This window comes from Hippopotamus amphibius, unplaced genomic scaffold (genome assembly GCF_030028045.1).
Source record: "Hippopotamus amphibius kiboko isolate mHipAmp2 unplaced genomic scaffold, mHipAmp2.hap2 H_1, whole genome shotgun sequence".
NCBI classification, from domain to species: Eukaryota; Metazoa; Chordata; class Mammalia; order Artiodactyla; family Hippopotamidae; genus Hippopotamus; species Hippopotamus amphibius.
Genome location: NW_026648280.1, coordinates 1,488,758 through 1,497,591, shown reverse-complemented (window position 1 = coordinate 1,497,591; position 8,834 = coordinate 1,488,758).

Below are 8,834 nucleotides of genomic sequence, written 5' to 3'. Positions count from 1 at the left end.
AGAAGCCTTTTTTTTAAGCTCTTTATTAGAATTTATTTGCTTTACACTCTTATACCAGTTTTTGAGGTACACCAAAGTGAATCCGCTATATTTATACATATATCCCCATATCCCCTTCCTCCCGACTCCCTCCCACCCTCCCTGTCCTGGTCCTCTAATGCATCACCCATCATCAAGTTGATCTCCTTTTGTTATACAGCAACTTCCCACTAGCTATCTCTTTTACAGTTGGTAGTGTAAATATGTCTATGCTACTCTCTCACTTCGTCCCAGCTTCCCCTTCACCCCCCACCCCAGCCCCGTGTCCTCAAGTCCATTCTCTACATCTGTATCTCCACTCTTGCCCTGTCACTGGGTTCATCAGTACCATTTCTTCAGATTCCATATATATGAGTTAGCATACGGTATTTGTTTTTCTCTTTGTGGCTTACTTCACTCTGAAATATTGGAGGAATTGGTAGAGGTAGGCAGGACACTGAGGCTTGCAATACAGGAAGCAATGTTTATTGTACCGGTACAGGCCCAGTGGATTCACATCCAAAGACTGAGCCCCCAAACCAAAGGAAAGTTTCTCCTTTCATAAACCAGTTCCTGTGCTTTTGGGGAGCCTATAGCTATGCTTATCTAGGCAGGAGCAAGGTACAGAAGCCAGAGTGCAGACGTTAGATTTTCCCTTATCTCCTTGACTCAGATGTCTGGGCTGCCCATGGCAGGATCTTTTGTGAAAGAGGCCATAAGTTACTTATTCCCTGAGGCTTGCATTCTCTTATGTTTGCCTTGTCCCTTCCTGCTTTTGTTATTAACCTGCCTCAGTATGACAGTCTCTAGGTCTATCCACCTCATTACATATAGTTCTATTTCACTCCTTTTGATGGCTGAGTAATATTCCATTGTATATATATGCCACATCTTCTTTATCCATTCATCTGTTGATGGGCATTTAGGTTGCTTCCATGTCCTGACTATTGTAAATAGTGCTACAGTGAACATTATGGTACATGTTTCTTTTTGGATTACGGTTTTCTCTGGATATATGCCCAGTAGTGGGATTACTGGATCATATGGTAGTTCTATTTGTAGTTTTTTAAGGAACCTCCAAACTGTTTCCCATAGTGGCTGTACCAGCTTACATTCCCAGCAACAGTGCAGGAGAGTTCCCTTTTCTCCACACCCTCTCCAACATTTGTTGTTTCTAGATTTTTTGATGATGGCCATTCTGATCAGTGTGAGGTGATTCCTCATTGTGGCTTTGAGTTGCATTTCTGTAATGATTAGTGATGTTGAGCATCTTTTCATGTGTTTGTTGGCCATCTGCATGTCTTCTTTGGAGAAATGTCTATTTAGGTCTTCCACCCATTTGTGGATTGGGTTATATGCTTTTTTGGTATTAAGCTGCATGAGCTGCTTGTATATTTTGAAGATTAATCCTTTGTCCGTTGCTTCATTGGCAAGTATTTTCTCCCATTCTGAGAGCCTTCTTGTCTTGTTTATGGTTTTTTCACTGTGCAAAAGCTTTTAAGTTTCATTAGGCCCCATTTGTTTATTCTTGATTTTATTTCCATGATTCTAGGAGGTGGGTCCTAAAAGATCTTGCTTTGATGTACATCATAGAGTGTCCTGCCTATGTTTTCCTCTAGGAGTTTTATTGTGTCTGGCTTTACATTTAGGTCTTTAATCCATTTTGAGTTTATTTTTGTATATGGTGTTAGAAGAATTTCATTCTTTTACATGTTGCTGTCCAATTTTCCCAGCACCACTTATTGAAGATGCTGTCTTTTTTCCATTGTGTATTCTTGCCTCCTTTGTCAAAGATAAGCTGTCCATATGTGCTTGGGTTTACCTCTGAGTTCTCTATTCTGTTCCATTGATCTTCCTTTCTATTTTTGTGGCAGTACTATACTGTCTTGATCACTGTAGCCTTATAGTATAGTTTGTAGAAGCCTTTTGAGTATTGTATTCCCTTCAGGTGACTACAAAAAACCTGAGATTCAGTGCCTACCCCTTCTCACCTGGCCTCGTCTGAGAAGTCTCATCCCAGGTATGGCTATCTCAGCGAGCCCAACCAGGGACCAAGATGGACCATTGGAATTGCAGGAAGGACACTTGAGACCAGGGATAGACCCCCCCCAGAGGGAGAAATGAGCACTGAACACAATATGATGGTTTAGGAAAGATGATGGTCTACAGTCAAGGATTATGAAATGGAGCAAGATGCTATAGTCCTTCCTCATCCCCCCAATGTCCTCTGCCTGCCGTTTGTCTGTGGGAAGACTTTGGCCAAAGAATAAGTTTAATCAGAGACATGAGAAAATGCAGAAACAAAGGAAAACAGTCAAAGGAGACCAAATAATAATAGTTTAGTCATTAAGCAGAGTCAAGGACTTTTAGTTCTTTCTCAAGGAACTAATATTCTAAGCCATATGCTGTGAGCTGTCTTATAGATACTGAAACCCCCACTAGGTAGAAGAAGTTAACTACGTGATGACCAGACTGTAGCCATGACATAAGCTGCCACAATTCTGATAATTGGCCTCAAAGAAATGGGAACAAACTGACTATAGAACTGAAGATTAACTGTACTTAAAACAACCAAGGTAACTCTGGTCAGACCACCCATGACCAACTTCAAGATGACTGTCAGAGCTGACTGTACTGTTTCTGCATGTAGACCATTCCTCTGTCTATAAAAGCCCTTGCCCCCTGATTGTCAGGGGTGGGGGAAATGGAAGTTGGGCTTTGGACAGGTGTCTGCCCCCTCCCCCCCATTTGCCAGCATCCAAAATAAAGCAAACTTTCCTCTCCACCAACTTTGCCTCTTTATTGGCTTTTGAGTGGCAAGCAGCTGGATCCCACTTTCGGTTACAATTGTACAGCAGCAAGTCTTTCCAGGAGATAGTCTCTATGAATGTGACTCACATGGACCAGTGAAAGGACTCTTGATACGTGAAGGGAAACACCTCTATAAGTGTGAGGAATGTGGGAAAGCTTTTAACAAGAGTTGCTTCCTTGTTCGACATGAGCAAATTCACTCTGGAGAGAAGCCATGTGAACGCACAGAGTGTGGGAAAACTTTTAACAAGAGCACACACTTCCTCCAGCACCACATGATCCACACCTGGGTCCTACAAGTGCACGGAGTGCGAGAAGGCCTTCAACCTCAGGTCACACCTCACAAGGCACCAGCAGATTCACACTAGCGAGAAGCCTTATGTGTGCAGTGAATGTGGAAAGGCCTTCACCCACTGCTCTACTTTTATCTTACATAAAAGGGCTCACACTGGAGAAAAACCCTATGAGTGCAAAGAATGTGGGAAAGCCTTTATATTTTGATGTTTTGACAAATACATATGAAATTTTGTGACCACTACCACCATGAAGATGTGAAATATTTCTATCACCCCGAAATATTCCATCATGAAGTCTTACTCCACTCCCAAACCCCAGCTTTAGGAATCGTGTATGTATTTTCTTTCCCTACATTGTTGCCTTTTTTTTTACAATGTCAGATGAATGGAATTATCCAATATATGGTCTTTTTCTCTCCACCTGGCATAATGATTTTGATATTCATTCATGCTGTTCCTTGTTTCTTCCTTTCATAGCTGAGTAGTATTTTGTTTTCTGGATATGCTACAATTCATTCATTCATTATCCAGTTTATGGACAACTTTTCCAAGTTTTTGGCTATTGTGAATAAAACTGCCCTGAATATTTGCAACAGATATTTGGATGGAAACATTTCAACTTGTGTAAACATCTGGAGGAGAACTGCTGTGTGCTGTGGTATATGTATATTTGCCTATAAAGGAAGCTACCAAATTGTTTTCCATGATGACTGTACCAATTTGCAGTCTCAACAACAGCATATGGGAGTTCCAGTTGTTCTGTATCTTCACTAGCACTTGTAGGTGCCACAACCACTGAGCCTGCACTCTAGAGACTGCGAGCCACAACTATTAATGCCATGTGCCACAACTACTGAAGCCCATGCTCCTAGAGCCCATGCTCTCCACAACTAAAGAAAGCCTGCGTGCAGCAATGAAGACCCAACACAGCCAATAAATAAATAAATAAATTTATTTTTTAAAAAAAGCATTCTGTGATTTTAGTTCTTACATTATGGTCTGAAACCTATTTTGAGTTAATGTTTCTATAAGGTCTGAGGTAAGGATTTCTTATTATTTTAAAACATTTATATTTTATAACCAAGCAAATCAGATATTAATTAGAAATGAGTGTTTTCTTACACCAAAATATATATACACAAAGGTTTATAATAATTTGATAATAACCAAGTACTGGAATTAATTCAAATGACAGTCATCTATAAGATGCTTACATAAATTTTGAAACATATATTAAATGGAAGAACACCAGGGATTAACACTTATGTTTTCAGGAATTCCCTGGCAGTCCAGTGGTTAGGGTTTGGTGCTTTCACTGCCGAAGGCCCAGATTGTATCCTTGGTAGGGGATCTAAGGTCGTGCAAGCCACGTGGCGCGGCCAAAAAAAAAAAAAAAATCACAAGTATAATTTTGATAGTTTTGCATCACCACTGTAAGCTGAAAGCCATTCTGTAGCACTTACCACATTTTGTTATCATGCATGCACTTCTTCTTGAGTCACTAGTTGATACAATTTTTTATTGACATCATGGTTAGTTTTCTATTACTTGGGAAAGAGAGTTGCCTCTGAAGGGCCCCTCCCTCCTCTGTCCTCTCTCAGGAGGAGTTAGTTGTCTCAGCGTTGGCTACAGCTATACCTGAAGTTGAACTTCTGAGTCCATGAGAGTCAAAGAAACCCTCTCCTAGAAATTGTTTCTTTCCACACCTGGAAGCTTTTCAGTGTGACGCAGCACACTCAGAGACCCGGGCCTGTGTCTCTTGCAGAGCAGTTGTGACATACCATTCAGAGGATGAAGATGCCTCTCCCATTTCTCAACATCTGGTCTTCACTTCTGTGTTCAGTAGAAGGGCCAGCTGCGATCTTGCTGCTGTTTGGGCAAGAGTGATGAGACACTGTCCTTCATTCACAAGGCACACAATGAGGAGCTGAGACACATGGGTGACTGAGATGTGAGCCTTTTCCTGGGAGCTCTTCTCACGTGGAGAACACAGTAACTGAAGCAGGTGCAATAAAGGAATTGTTGCTTTGACAGAAATGTGTCTGGGGACAGCAGAACTACAAGAGAAAGAAGAATCAAAGTATTGGGGGGGGGTGAGGGCACATGTAGGAGCAGAGGGTGACCTAGGGTCTAAGAGCTTGGAGTTGGCATTGATTGGGGTTGCAGCCGGTCTGCACCGTGCCCATCCCCAGCCACATGGCCTTGGTCATGTCACTTACCCTTGGGATTCAGTGGTCTTGTGTGTAAAATGGGAAGATGGACATTGAACTAAAGCTTAGGAAGCAAAGTAGAAAGGAGGAAGAGGTTGATGTGGAGACCCCTGAAGGATGCAGGACCCCCAGGCAGGGTCGGAGTTGGAGAAGAACATTTCCAGCAAAGGTAACAGCAGGTGTCAAGACAGACAGACAAGAGCATCGTCTGGTGCAGGAACCAGTTGACGACGGTCACTGCGGCTGTAGAGGGGAGAGGGGGTGGGCAGTGAGAGCAGGGCAGGGCGAGATGAGGAGCTGGGTTTCCGAGGTGCATATCAGACATCTAAGAGGAAAAGTGGATCTAGTTGGATGTGCAGTCTGGAGTTTAGGGGGTCATTCGGGCCTGCAGATATGTGGTACTAGTGCGTCCAGCACTAGGAACACGTCTGACACCTGTGGTGGAGCAATGAGGGTTATTGGTGCACTGCAGTGTGGGGTACCACACCGTGGGAAATGTGGGGCCCTCCGTACAAAGCCATTAGGATCTTTTCTAGGCTCTGGGCTCGCGTTCAGTGATTTGGAGAAGGGTTTAAGGAAATGGAGCTTTGGTCTGAACTGGATGCTCTCAGGAAGTGGGGTTGGATTTATGATCAGATATCTTGAAATCTGGTATTCACAAGGCAGGGGAAGGAAGCAGCACTAAAGCAGCAGCTAGTAGAAGATGAAACTGTCACTCACGTTACGCAGGAGAGGGGGCTGTCTGGTTGTTTGCACAGGACTCGGGGTGTCTGTGCTCAGATATGATGATAGGGTGGTTTTGACTTTGTCTCATTTCATCATGGTCATGGCGTGGCCCTGACTGAGGTTGGTGTTCTGTGAACTTGTTTATATTGTGAAAAATGAATACATAGAAACCTTCGTGAAATAGCGGCCAGCAGGTGCAGTGCTCATGCCCTGCAATCTACAGCAGAGCCCAACAAGAAGTAAGATTCCTCTTCTTTCCTGGTAAGGACTCAGCCAAGGAAAAGCCCTTGACTCTTGGTTTACTATATCCCTCCCAGTTTCCTTTTCCCTCTATAAAAATGTTCTCCTTCCCTTGCTGTGCAGGCCTGGCCCGGTGGTTCACTGTGGTTGCAAACTCTGAATTACAATTCTTGGTTTATCCTGAGTAAACCCATCTTTGCTGGAAAAATCTCTGGCAGTCTGTTTTAGGTCAACGGTATTCAACAGGAGAATCCCGGAGTTCAGAGGTGACTGTCAGACCAGCTTCCTGGCCTCCAGGATCCCTCAGAGCTCTGCTTTCCCCCTTCCAGTCACAACCCCTCCCACATTATTTAAACCTGTATACAATTTAAACCTATAATACAGGTAGCTCCCTCTAGGCAGAGGGAACCTCCTGTGCCATGATGGAGGGAGTGTGGGAATGATCTTGGGGCACTTGAGAAATTGAAAGTTCAGTGTAGGGAGCTCTGAGGCCAGGGCCTGGGGACGGTGGAGGCCCACATGAGGGGCTGGTCAGAGAGGCCTCCCAGAGGAGGTGAATCCTCACTTGGGACAAGCTGAGGGCCCAGATATACCAGCTGGGACCCTGGTCCAGGAGTACCCAGTTGCTTGCAGAGCCTGAGTGGCACTCAGAGATTCCCTTAGGGTGACTGGGCTAATGCAGAGCAAGGGACGTGGGTGCAGCATAGGCACCCAGAAGGAGGCACATGCAGGGCACACCCAGACACGCCGTGGGGACATAAGTAGGCCAGGAGTGGACTCCACAGCACTGTCACACATAGGGCTCCACAAAAATGAATCAGCAGATGTGCACACTCAGATACATACGTGGGACACAAAATCCTATGCAGATACACACACAGATACCCACCAGGACACAGACAGAATAGAGAGGATGTATTTATATTAACTAAAGACACACACTTACACCCAGGAAAACGGATAGACACAGACACAGAAAGACACACAGACACGTGTGCACACAAGTCCCACACATACCAAGAACAGTGCTCATAGGGCCATGCGTGGGCAATAGGCAGATGCACCCACTGGCACAAACATGTACATGCAGACACAGGGGCACAAGCATGCAGAAAGAATATGGAGACATCCAGAGAAAGAAACTCCTGAACACACAGAAAGACTATACAGGAGAACACAGGGACAGTACAGACAGGTACATGGAGAGAGGGGCACACGTACAGATCCAAAGGTACACACCTTTGCACAGCCACGTTGACAGATGCAAATGTGCAAATGGTCATACACGTAGAGGTATAGCCATCCAGAGAGAGACCCACAAGAGCTCACTCCTCACATACACACACATTCACATGGGCATTCCCAAGTGCAGATAATCAGATCTGTACACATAGGAATGTGATGATAAATGTTTAACATCTGGTCTTGAGAAAAAAGTTGCATATAGATTACATAAGTTGATTACAAATTTTACTGATGTAATGGATGTGCAGCACACAATTTACAAATGAGAATAATATATCTAACGGGTTCGATTGTAAATTCTACAGAGCCAATTGATTCTCATACAATGCTTTCATTAGTTTCAGCTTCAACTTTTTTGTGTCAAGATTTGTATTAAATGTCAACGTATGTATATACTCAGGACCATACAAATCCAGTTCCAAGCATATATCGATTAGAAATGAGGGCATTTTTTTCTCCAATATATACGTGAAGGTTTTTAACAACTTCATTGATAAGAAGTAAGAGCTTGAAACAACCCATTCACCCATCAATGTGAACATGCTTAAATTGTGATATGGAAGAAAACACAGTAGTTAAAACTGCTTCATGCAAAAATGCATGTGAATCTCAGAAAAAGGCATAGAGTGACAGTGATGTAAGTCAGAGACAAAGCAGTACACATTCTGTAGAGTTCCATAGAAAAGGTAAAACACAGATGAACCCAATACATGGTAACAAAGGACAGAATAATGGTCACTTTGTGCAGGGCTGTTGGAATGTTCTGTGTCTTTGTATGGGTGGGGTTTTTATGGGTGTTGACATGCACATATTTAAGTCCTGAACATAAGATTTGTCCTCTTTATCTTACTGAAATTACACATATAGGAAAAATAAAGATAAATAAAATAAATAAATACCAATGCACACCCCACAGGATAAAAAGAGCGTAGCAAGATTAGAATTCATTTATGAACCTCACAGATTGTAAATCACATCTTCTACTTCAGAGGAATACTTTATCTAGAATTTTGCTTTACTCTTTTTTAACTCAAACTTTGACACCTTATGTTTGTGTTTGTGTATCACTAATAATAGATTTTTTGGTCTGATTTTGAAATTTATATGAATGGAATCATTACTGTTGTTTTCTTTCCCTACTGCAGTTGTTGTTGTTGTTGTTGTTGCCACGCCAGGTGGCTTGCAGGAATCTCAGTTCTCCAACCAGGGCTTAAACCCATGTCCCCTGCAGTAGAAGCGGGGAGTCCTAACCACTGGACGGCTGGGGAATTCCCTATCTCTTGTTAAT